The 11,536-nt window shown below is 50.6% G+C and overlaps 1 protein-coding gene across 2 annotated transcripts in view; it reads right to left on the reverse strand.

Annotated features, from left to right (window-relative positions):
• STS (steroid sulfatase) overlaps positions 1 to 11,536 on the reverse strand; it is a 125,180-nt gene that overhangs the window by 105,785 nt on the left and 7,859 nt on the right. The window contains exon 1 of one of the 2 annotated variants that reach the window (XM_023525923.1): positions 10,194 to 10,888. The exons of the other annotated variant lie outside the window; for it this stretch is intronic. The gene's annotated coding sequence lies outside the window, so the exon portion shown is untranslated. Of the gene's footprint in view, positions 1 to 10,193; positions 10,889 to 11,536 lie in introns of those variants that run through there. 2 annotated transcript variants of the gene reach the window in all.

Consider the following 11,536-nt stretch of genomic DNA (forward strand, 5'->3'; position numbering starts at 1 on the left):
CAGCTCGGCTGGCAAGTGGACGTAGATGTTCTGATTCTGGACCTGAAAGGGGCGAGGACAGAGTACAGGACAGGGCCGTAAGACACACGACTGCGGACAACACGCGAGGCCGTGGGTGCGGGTGACAACAAACAGCAGAAAATGTTGAAGACATAAGCTGGATGGGCAGGGAGGGGAGACAGCGTTGGAGGCAGCAGCTCAGGAAAGGTGAGCTGAAAGGCACACGAGGGACCGAAAGTGTGGGTCATCGCAAAGGAAAAGACGTGGGAAGCTAACGTCCATGGTCACCGGTGACCAGGGGGACAAAGCTGCAGAAGGGGCGGACGGGCCAGTCAGACACAGGCAGAGGTGAAGGTCTAGGACGTGGACCTGATGCTGTCAAGAAAGACGTAGGCTTTGGGAAGCCAGGAGAAAACCGTGAAGACAGCTTAAAACCAGGACAAGTCTAGAGACACAGAGGGACAACCTCCAGGAGTTCAATCTGACAACACCAGTTTGCTGGCCTGTAAGTTCCTGTGCCGGTTTCCGTCCAGATCTTCAAAGGAAAACTTTTCTGCCAAAAGTGAGACAGGCTGCTATAAGTTTTGGGAGTCCGGGAGGGTGGGGGACTTGGAAGCCCGCGGAGCACCCAAGGCGTCCTGTTTCAATCAACGAGCAACACCACGACGAGCCAAGGCTGCGAGCCAGCGCCATGGAATGAACCGACCTAGTGTCGCCACGTCCTCGTCCGCAAGAGACGCGCCAGATGCAGAGAGCGTACGGGGCAACGCATCCCCGCCTGCTGATTCCAGACGGGGCGCACCCGCCGTCTGTCATTCTGTTTTTAGAACGTTTAAAATGCAGAAGTGGCTTAAATAGCCCCAAAAGAGTTGGGTCTGATGCAGCGGGGTGCTGGCCCATCAAAGGATGTGGACACTGAATCAGGGTCCAGCTGGGAGCCAGAGAAGCAAGTAACCATTTTTATCGGTTTGTTTGGGGCTTTTGGTCCCCCTGACATTAGACACAGACAGGTAAGCCTTTCCTGTCGCGATTGTCTCACCTTTCCCCAGCCTCCTGAATCTTCACTTTCAAACTCCAGGATCATTAGAAGAGAAACCCATTACCACCCCACGGGTTTCTTTAAATGGCTGGAGCTTTCTTCCCCCAAGTGGGTCCGTCTATGACGGTTTCGCCATTGTACTGGCACACTTTTCATGTTGGAGTCCATCCTAACGCTGGAGCGGTTCCTTTTTCAGAGTCCCTGGCCAGGAGATAATATCTGTCTTTTTTATCTGCGCGACTCCAAACCCCAGGGCACATGCCGACCCGATGTCGGCCGTTCACTGTCTCAGATTTTAAAAGAGGATGGCCACTTCCTCCTGAGCATCACCAACCCACGCACTTCCTTGTTTGTCACAGTCAATTTCACAGCAATATTTTATCTGTGGGGTGAAGGCTCCAGAAAGAAAAAAGAGTTGATCAGATATTAAGCTTTTAGCTGGGCAAAGATTCCAGCAGGTGGCCCGCAGGCGAGTCTGCAGAGAAACAGCGAGACTGGCCTCAAGGCTGATTCCCTTATCTGCAGGTAAGAAAGAATCACTCATTGTCTGGACCAGATCTGATGGCCTATTGTATGCGCCCAGATTACATCACTTTGCATTGCCTGTCTTTTTTTTTGAAACCCTTTAGCAAATAATACCCCGACAGGCTTCCCTGTCCAGATTTCACCTTCTGGTTTTTCTCTGCAAACGGACGATGAGTCCACAATCAGGGCATTTCACTTACTCCTAGTATTATTTGAAATAATTAGACATTTGTTGCAACGATAACAATCTCAGACACGCGAGAATGGATGGTTTCCCTGACCGATGCTGACTTGCTTATGAAGGAAGTCTGTCTCGGGGGCCTAAGAACAAGAAAGAATGTCACAGGCCTGTCCTCAGGAAACTAGTACAGAGGTAGGGGGAGGGGCTGCAAATGGCAAAAACGGGGGTCGATGATTTAGCGCCAACACAGACAAAATACAGCCTCCCAAACAGCGAGGGGCATGGAGGCTGACAGAATACGGAGGGTCTACTTCCTCATGCCTATGCAATTTCCTTCTGGGTCTTTCCGGGGCCGTGATTGCAGGGTCAAGTAATAGAGTGGTGCCATCTGATCACTGTCGATACCCCTCGAGGGTATAGTCACATGAGAGGGATTCTAAGAGACGCTGGGGCAGGGCGTGAACGTGGGGATCTAACAGAGGTGGGCGTGAAGGCTCTCACTGGAGTCACGAAAATGTTCGCCAACGGACCGATGGTGATGATCGTACGATTTGGTAATTTTAATAAAAACCAGTGACTTGCACAGCTGGGTGAACTCAATGACATGGAAAATATGCCTCCGAAAAGTTGTAAACATGTCTTCCATCAAAATTATCCAAAGAAAGGGAAGAACACAGCCTGAGTGTTCTTCTTTAAGTATATTCATTTACAAGAGAACTTTTCCTGGTGCTTGTGTACTAAGCCAGGTTGGATACTGGCATGTCGCAATGTCTCCCTCTTCTTCGGTCTCTTTCTGGAAAATGTGCAAATGTCAGGGTGGTTCAATTTTCTCCTGATGTACCTGGAGGTCGGGACCCGCTCACCCTCCAGTGCTTTAAGAGAAGTACAGCGATGAGTTGCTGGATCCTTAACTCATTTTGCCAGCTCTTACAAAGGATGCCGGGGCATACACGCTCACTTGGCGTTCACGGTAGATGGGTGAAGACACAACCGTTCTGTCAAGTGCACCTTCAAGCGGGGTGGGGACGTGTCCCAGGGCCCCAACCAAAGAGGAAGGGGCTGGGAGACATGCCACTGAGGTCTCCTGAGGCAGCCAGGAGGGAGAACCCACACGGTTGAGAAAAACCAAGGTGACAGTACAGAGGTCAACCAGGTGAGGGCGGAAATTAAGACAGAGAAGCAAACAGGGTTTGACCCACAGGTAAACTGTGGGACAGGAGCAGAGTGCAGAGAATAACCCAGGCAGGTGACTCATGGCCAAGTTCACCAGTGAGTGATACTCAGGGGGACACATTCCAGACTGTCATGAACATGTGTCGATGGCGGGGTCTGGGTGGCTCACAGGCACCGTGGAGTCCCGCGGAGCAGACACGATGCTTTTCATCACCCCTGCTTTAAAAACGAGCACCCGATGATGCTCTTAGAATTTAAGGATGCTCCAAAGTCCTGATTTTTAGCTAGGATATCCAAAGAAAGGACAATACCCTCAAGGTTATTTCCAAAATACCAGGTGCCGCCTTCTCTTCCCTCTACAGTTGCGTAAAGAAGGAAATCCTAAATTCTTATTAAAAAGCAAACAAGTAACTCTGAACATAGTAACGAACTAACGGCTGGCATCGGTCCAAGCACATAGGTGAATAACCAACAGTTACTTAGTAGCAAACTGTGAATGAGCCACCAAAATGCTTTTCCAAGTCCATGCTATATGCTGATTTAGCACAGGGCAACACGACGCTAGTCTCCCTAATTTTAGGTGCGAAGTTCGTTCAGTTTAACAGGTACAAATGTCAAACGCATGACTCGAATGAAGAAATCACAGACACGGACCTTCTACTTGAAAATATCAGTGGCAGCCATGTCCGCATGTATGAGATTTCTGTAATTCTTCGCACGCCGGCAACAGTCCCTGTGTGGATTTACCCAATAAGGATCTCATCAAATTCGTACTTAGGAACGAGACATGTTCCACATGCACACTGCACGTGACACGTTTCCTTGTCTAATTCATGGGCCGGTGGTAGCCGAGAGCTCTCTTTTTTGCTGAAAATACTTTATAAGGACTCACTCCGCCACGTCGACGCTGTTAAGTCTAATAAAATCCCTAACCTCATAACGTGTCCGCTGGATGCAACTGTATTTGTTGAGGGTGACGAAATGGCAGTTGGGAGAGAGTCATTAATGAATGCAGGTGACCCAAAGATAATGGCTCCTGATAGAGTTGGAATCTGAACATCACAAGGTGATGAGCCGTTGGCTCCACCTCCTGGACCTCAGAACCCCTAGTTCTGTCCCTCGGCCAAAGCAGAGGTGGCAGACGGAGGCTGAGCTGGGGAGCAGGGGACAGAGGGGCCGGGCGCAGGAAGAGAGGCGAGTGACCCATCCTGGAGAACGGGCAGGCAGAGGGGGGTCCCAGCAGACCCCGCTTGCTCCTGACTGCATTCGCACAGTCACAGGCTCAGCTCACGACTCAGAGACTCTGGGAATTGCTGCCCGCTCCAGGAAGGCCAGCGAGCCTCAGGACCAGGAATTGTCCCCGTGCATTTTCAAACGGCAGAAAAGAACCAGGGAGAGAAAAACGCGCCTCCGAAACGCTAAGCTGTCCACCGGCAGTCCGCCAGGTGTGCTGACACCAGCTCAGCGGAGGGGCCGACAGGAGACACGGGGATGGTGCGTCTCCGCCCAAGTCGAGACGATTCCGCCAGACGAGGACCTCGCGACAGAGACGGAAAGCCGTGCGGGAGAAACAGCCGGACGGCTCCTCCGAGGGCGGACCACGGAACCACGCGGCCGCTGCCCACCTGCGGACAAAGCCAGCCGAGCCCAGAGCAGGCGGACGACCCGAGCATCCCTCAGCGGATGATGGACACACACGATGTGATCCATCCACATGACGGCACGATGCCGTGACAACCACGACAACCCACTTCCCCTTGGCAAACATGCCGAGTGACGGAAGCTGGGCACAAAAGGCCACACGCTGTGTGGTTCCGTTTATATAAAATTTCCAGAATCAACACATCTGCAGAGACAGGAAGTATATCAGTGGTTGCCAGGGCAGCGGGTAGGGGAGGTCGGGGTGGTGGCGGCTGATAAAGGGGTTTTTTTTAGCGGGGCGAGAAGAGAGTTCTAGAACTAAGCAGGAAGTGGCTGACAAAGGGGTGGAATGCACGGCATGCCTCTGAATCGGACATTTAAAACGGTCAACTGCAGGCTCCGTGGATTTCACCCCAATTAAAATACAGACATGAAAAAAGAGATTAAAGCTGAAGTTTACTTTTGAAAAAAAAAATACCACCGAGCTTCCTGGTATCGCTAGCCCAACATGACATCCTCAAATGGAGATTTGGTCACATGTGCTCATTTGCCACGCGGTGATGGATAAGTAACAGGGCTCCCTCTCCCATACGTAAAATAGTAAGAATACCGTAGAATTCAAGCAAGATGCAAATCCGACTATTTTCAAATACAGTGGTCCCTCCGTCAGTAGCTAGAGACAGTAGCTACGGGTCATGTCAATCAGACTCAGGAAGAATTTTGAGCTTGTTTCCGAGGCAATCGGCCCCGAGTCCTGTGGCTCTTCCTTTGATTCTGGGAACTTCCCACAGACGCCACCGAAACATCCCTCTGTGGGTTCTAGCGAGCTGGCACTGAGCTTCTGTACCTTTCTACCTAAAAGCCTGTGAGTCACGCACCCTCCGGCTCGGGCACCTGCTACTGTAACCTCCTCGCTTAATGAATGTATCACTTGGAGTGATTTGCGATGATCAGTTCTTGGCATTCCTGTTGCTGGCTCTGCTGATTCTGCCTCCTGATATGTCAATCATCTGATATGACCCAGAATGCCCACGGAGGCAGATTTCGACACCCCTTGGGATAAGCCACCCATGCAGGTTGCGTGTGACACTGTGGCCGGGCAGGAAAGGTCTTGATGGTGACGCTATCTAAAAAAAACAGGCTTCGCCTTATCACTTGTAAAATGGGACTCAGCATATAGCACAGCATCAGCCTAGACCTGTCAACTTGGGGTGACGTCACCAGGGAACATTTCACAGCATCGGGAGACATTTTTGCTGATCACAACTCGTGGGTGGTGCTCCTGGCATCCAGTGGGTAGAGAGGCTAGAGACGCTACTAAATGTCCAACAATGCAGAAGACACCCCATGACAAGTCAGTGACCTGGCCCCAAGAATCAGCTGTGGCGAGGTGGGGACTTCGCTCTAAGTCAAAGCTGTGTCTTACGGAGGCGACTGCCCCTCCCTCAAAGATGCATTTGGCAGAGTGTGGAGTCATTTCCGTTGTCACAATCAGGTGGGTGCCATTGGCATCCCAGTAGGATACAGCTAAGCAACCTACGATGTCCAACACCCACCGCCCAAGAAAGAATTCTGCAGCCCCAGAGAGCAACGGTGCCTAGACTGAGAAATGACATCTTAGAGGCACCTTATCTTCAGCAAACAATAATGTTCCTTTCTTCTTAACCGAAAATGGACTTGGCCCCTTTATTATCATTACTTTTGAATAAAAAATCGTATACCCGGCGGTTCAAAAGTCAAGACATGGCTTTTGGTTTAGTACGCCCAGGGCTGAGAATCCCCGTGGGGCGCCGTCATGCCGCCACGGTGATTTGGTGAGTGGTCCCTCGAATCTCAAGTGCTCAGGCTGGGGAGAAGAGCACAGAGCTGCCGGTCCCTGGGCCAGGGGACAAAGAGCCCAGCGCTGTGCCCCACGTTTCCAGCTGGATTGAGTTCTCTCTGAGTGTTCTCGCATTAGTACGACCCTCGGAGAATGCAGAGAAGGTAGCGAGGCCGTGAGTGGAGGGATTCAGCTGCGGGAGGGCGCGGCAGCACCCAGTGACATCGCAGCCCGGGGAGACCACAGAGGGCCACCCGTCTGCCCCTCGAAGTCACATGGCTTCAAAACGAACTGTGTAGTGCTCGCGATCGGAACTCCAGCTCCACGGTCCCGAAATACAAACTTCTGAGGGCAGAACGTTTTGGATTTTATAAGGCGATGGTTTTCTTGGAACAAAATTAAAAAAACAACAAAAAAAAAACAAATCTAGTACAAGCATCCACGGACCGCTTCGAAGTCTGGCTGCCTTTAACACAGTTTTCGGAAAGTCCAAGAGGGCCTGGTGGTTCTCCTGCAACGGCGAGCATCGTGTCACGCACACCGCTGACCGGCTCAGACCGAAAAAAAAAGGGTGACTCTGCGAGGCGATGCGTGTTAACTAAACTGATCGGGCTGCTCATTTCTCAGTATCAAGTTCATCAGATCAGTATGCTGTGTCCCTTTACCTTACACAATATTGTATGTCGATTGCAGCTCAATAAGAATAAAATATATGTATTTGCCATTCATTTCTTTTATGTGTATATGTGTACACACACACACACACACGCACACACACGCACATGCACACGCACACACACACACATACACACAGATGCATATGCATATGTCCTTTTTGGCTTAGGACAAAGGACTCTTATCTGTAATTCAAAAGACAGGACTTGCAAAGAAGTCATCAAGACGCCTGGAAAAGCCCGTCTACGCTGAACAGTATCTTGGCCAAGTCACTCAGATAACCCCAGAGGTGGCAGAGGGGAGGGGAGAGGACCCAGGAAAGCCTCGCCCAGTGACCCAGGTCAGACAAGCTGGGACACCCTCCAGCGAAATGAAACAGCTGCCTGGAAACCTAGAGACAGCAGAGCAGGAGACAAGCAGGGACCTGCACGCTTCCTGCAGGCTGCCCGTCCCCAGTTCCATGGTTTTAAACCGGGGGTGCTTTTGCCCCTCGGGGAGCATTTGGCACTGTCTCGAGAGAAGTCTGAACTGGAGCCGGGGCTGTGCCAGTGGGCAGACAGATTGTAAACACCCTACCATGTGCGGCACAGCCCCTGGGACAAAGCCTGTCCTGCCCCAGATGCCACTAGCTGCCAAGGCTGAGAAGCCGTGCTCCAAGTCACAGCTCTGCCTTACGCCTTTCACATGCCAGCTCAGGGGGTGTCAACTGGCGCCGCAGGGACACTCGACAACATCTGCTGACATTTCTGGCTGTCACGGTTAGGGTGCGGGATGATACTGGCACCTCACGGGCACACCCTAACATCCTACCATGCACAGGGCAGTCCCGAGAACAGACGAAGATTTCCCAGTGTTAGCCCAGCAACGCTGAGGAAGACAATTAATTGCAAAAGAGAATGACGCCCGGGCCCTCCTTTATCTCTGGAGAAGACACCCCCAAATCCTGGACGCCCCATCCTCCCACCTCCAGGCTTCCTATGAAAGTGGACGTGGGTGCAGGAGTCAGCCCCTTGCGGAGCGTCCGCCTGCACCTCAGCATAAACACGTGCTTCTCACTGACGCCGGCGCTGGCAGTCTTTACGCTGAGGATTTCTTCTCCGTGGACACCCTGGAGGTGAGATTTTATTTGTTGCATCATGGCCACATTTATGATTACCTGGATCGATAGAGAGGTAAGGGCTTGTTGACTCAGTGGACGAGTTTTACAGGGCTAATTTGCAAACAAGGCAGGAATTTTAATGACAAGATAAGATGCAAACAACACAGTGGGGCCGGAGACGGGTCCGCAGAGCACGCCTTACGCCTATCACCCACAAACTTTTAACGCCGGCCTCACTCAGCCTTTTGAGGGGTGCCTCATGTTGGCCGTTTAGATTTTTAACGCAAACTAGAAAGAGCCATTCTATCTTTTTTTTTTCCTTTCCTTTCATGCACTGAAAGCTTTTACAGTTCTGTATTATGACGTCATTAGCTGTTATGCCGTAATCTCATTATAAATGCATGTTGGGCAATTTCCCGGTTGGTAAATATTAATGTCACTGCAGAGAGTCATTCATAGGGGTAAACCGTCAGGTATTATCACAGGTTTCACGAGACAGAGTGGCCATCAGCGGTGACCACCAAAGGGAATGATCTTTCCATAAAGCACTTGAACTATTTTCAGCGACATTGCCTTCGATGACGATTCTGTTTTCACCCCTCCAATTCAAGATTGAGATCAGCACAAAACCAAACGTCTACGTGGAAGACGCTAATTACCCCGAGGAGGAGAAAAACGAGCAAAAACTGGACATCTTAACGCACGAGGAGCATTCCCTCACAATGCTGGGGACTACTGATGAGTCTCTTAACATCTCGCTTTGGGGCAAAAAAATTATACATTTGTTTGGTTCATAATAGGTGGATTTGGCATGGCACGCACGGCAAAGGTCCCACCAGATCCTCCTCTTCTGTAATCGATATAAACTTTCAGAACAGAGTGGTCGATTTCAGAAGCACAAAGACATCTCACGCCTTGTCTAAGCCATCTCCTTTATAAAGATGGTCTATGCAGACACATAGAACCTCAAACACGGGAGTCATAAACACATCTAAAACAAAGACAGTGCAGCCAGTTAAGAGACCTTTGTCGTCAAGGTCCTGAGGATGGATTTAATGGTCTAGGGGCACGCCTCTCAATTAGGCAGCATATTTTGTTCCGTTCCTGGTTTTCAGGACATCAATTCAAGAGGTCCATGACGGATTTCGAAAAATGTATATTAGAAATGGAAAAAATACGTCGAAAATTTTAAAAAGCTTTAAAATAGGGCGGAACTGCGAGCAACTCATTTTCAAACTTACTTTTTAGAAAAGCAACAAACAGTAACGTAGAACGGCACCGATATTTCACGGAACGCGTTTCGTGGCAAATACACGTTATTTATATCCATTAGAATGAAACTAAGACGGGTCTACTATTTTGATGTATAAGTTTAATTAACTCAGTTTCTGATTCGAGTAAGCTACGGCCCAAGCTAAATGCAGGTCTTTATTTGTTCATTTTCTCTTCCGTTCATTCCGTGTAAACTCTCCATTATTCTTTTTACCAAGTTGTGTTTACAAAAGAGCATTTTAATCCAGGAAAGAAGGAAGGAAGGAAGGAAGGAAGGAAGGAAGGAAGGAAGGAAGGAAGGAAGGAAGGAAGGAAGGAAGGAAGGAAGGAAGGAAGGAAGGAAGAGAGGGAGGGAGATTGGAAGGAAGAATGGAGGAAGGGACATTTCTTGGCAATTACATTGTTATTCCTGAAGACTTCCTTGTTTTACAGTAAATGAACAAATAGAAACATAGTAAATAACTTGTCGCAGCCGGTTTTACACATTTTAAAACAATGTAACAGTACAGATAAGAATATGCCACCTTGCATCAGCCCACAGAAAGGAGTCCAGCTCCCAGAGCTGAGATTTAGCAGTCCCATTTTATGAAATGAACTCTTAGCATGTACACCCTTCATTCCAGAAAAGGAAAGAAACAGACGCCTATAAATAACCTGCCTTTGAAGCAGAAGCACCAAAGCGACTATTCCGCAGCAGCCACCGTCTGCCATTACTTATCTCAATATCTTAGCGGCAGAGAGAGAAAAAAAAAAAAATCATTCCACTCACCAGTTCTTATGAGGCTTTCAGGCAGGGCTGCTCCCTGGGGATGGATGCTGTCCCTTCGTCCAAGATGTCACACTGCTTTTTAAATAACCACACAGGACAGCACCCCGGCTCAAACCTCCCGGGCTATGAATAAGCATTTGACAGTCCAGGGAGTTATATGGACCGGCATGGGCCATAAGGTCATCATGGGCAAATCGATCATAAAAAAGTTATTTGAGTGGCTGCGTTTCTCCGCCTGGCCTTCTCTCACACGTGTCTCAGATATCAATCAGAGGAAAGCCGGACTGACTTCCTGCGCTGAGTAATCACATCGATGACACACTTGGATCCACTCTGAGTCCTTCTCTGAAATCGTTTACCTGCCGGCGCCCGGAAATGAGAGGTATGAAGCACATTTGCTGGGACCGGAGCCGTTTCCACTGCGCCGCACACCGCACACCGCACACCGCGCACCGCAGAGACACAGAGCACGTGTCCGTGGAGAAGCGGGGCTCAGAGACGGTGGGGAGGCTGGACGCGTGGGGGGCTCTGCTTCTCCATCAGTAAGAGCTGCAGACACACCTGCGCGTGAGGCCGGCAGGAGCCGGGGTTCCGTTTCCAATGCCCTGCTGGTGGCCTGATGCACCCAAGCCCCGTGGGCCTGTGTGGTGAGTCACGCCCTCATTGACAGCACAAAGAGCCTCGAGGAATGCATTCTTCGTCAACAGCAAGGGTTAGCTGGAGCGCCAGGCCATCCCGTCAGCTTCCTGGGTGCCCACGAAGAAGCTGATGAAATGAGAAAGGCGTCTGCGCCCACATCTGGCAGGAAATCAGACCCCGGGTTAAAGCACTTCCAGCATCGTCTTTAATATTTGCCCTCAGGTCATTCATTTTGCTTTGTTCGTGGGGGCGGGGGGAGGGGAAGCCTAACTCAGCACCTTCGTTTCTATTAATCCACGTCTATAAATAAAACATTGTTTCTTTTTAATGGTTTTGTGAGCCTCTGGCTCTTGGTAGGCCCTCCGATAATTAACACCCGACGTGGTGAGAGCCGACATAGCTGCCCTTCCTGCTGGTAGCCCCGGGTGGCAGAGCACCAAGGACAGGAAAGGTCGTGGAACAGGAATAAGAGTGACCGCGAGCTCGTGGAGAGGTGACGCTGGCTCTCCCAGGGTCTCTGCGAGACCGGCACGTTTGCAGAGATGTTTCGTCCCAGGTGGCGGACAAAACGCCAGCGTGTCCACTGCCTGCTTCTGGTCACTGCCTGCTGTAAAGCTCAAAATGCTTAGCGCCCACCCAAACCTGCGGGTTGAATGCCGCGGGCGGGGTGTGGGGGCGGCCCAGCGGCGGCGCGGTTTGGCGGG

Source organism: Pteropus vampyrus, unplaced genomic scaffold (genome assembly GCF_000151845.1).
Source record: "Pteropus vampyrus isolate Shadow unplaced genomic scaffold, Pvam_2.0 Scaffold648, whole genome shotgun sequence".
Taxonomy (NCBI): Eukaryota; Metazoa; Chordata; class Mammalia; order Chiroptera; family Pteropodidae; genus Pteropus; species Pteropus vampyrus.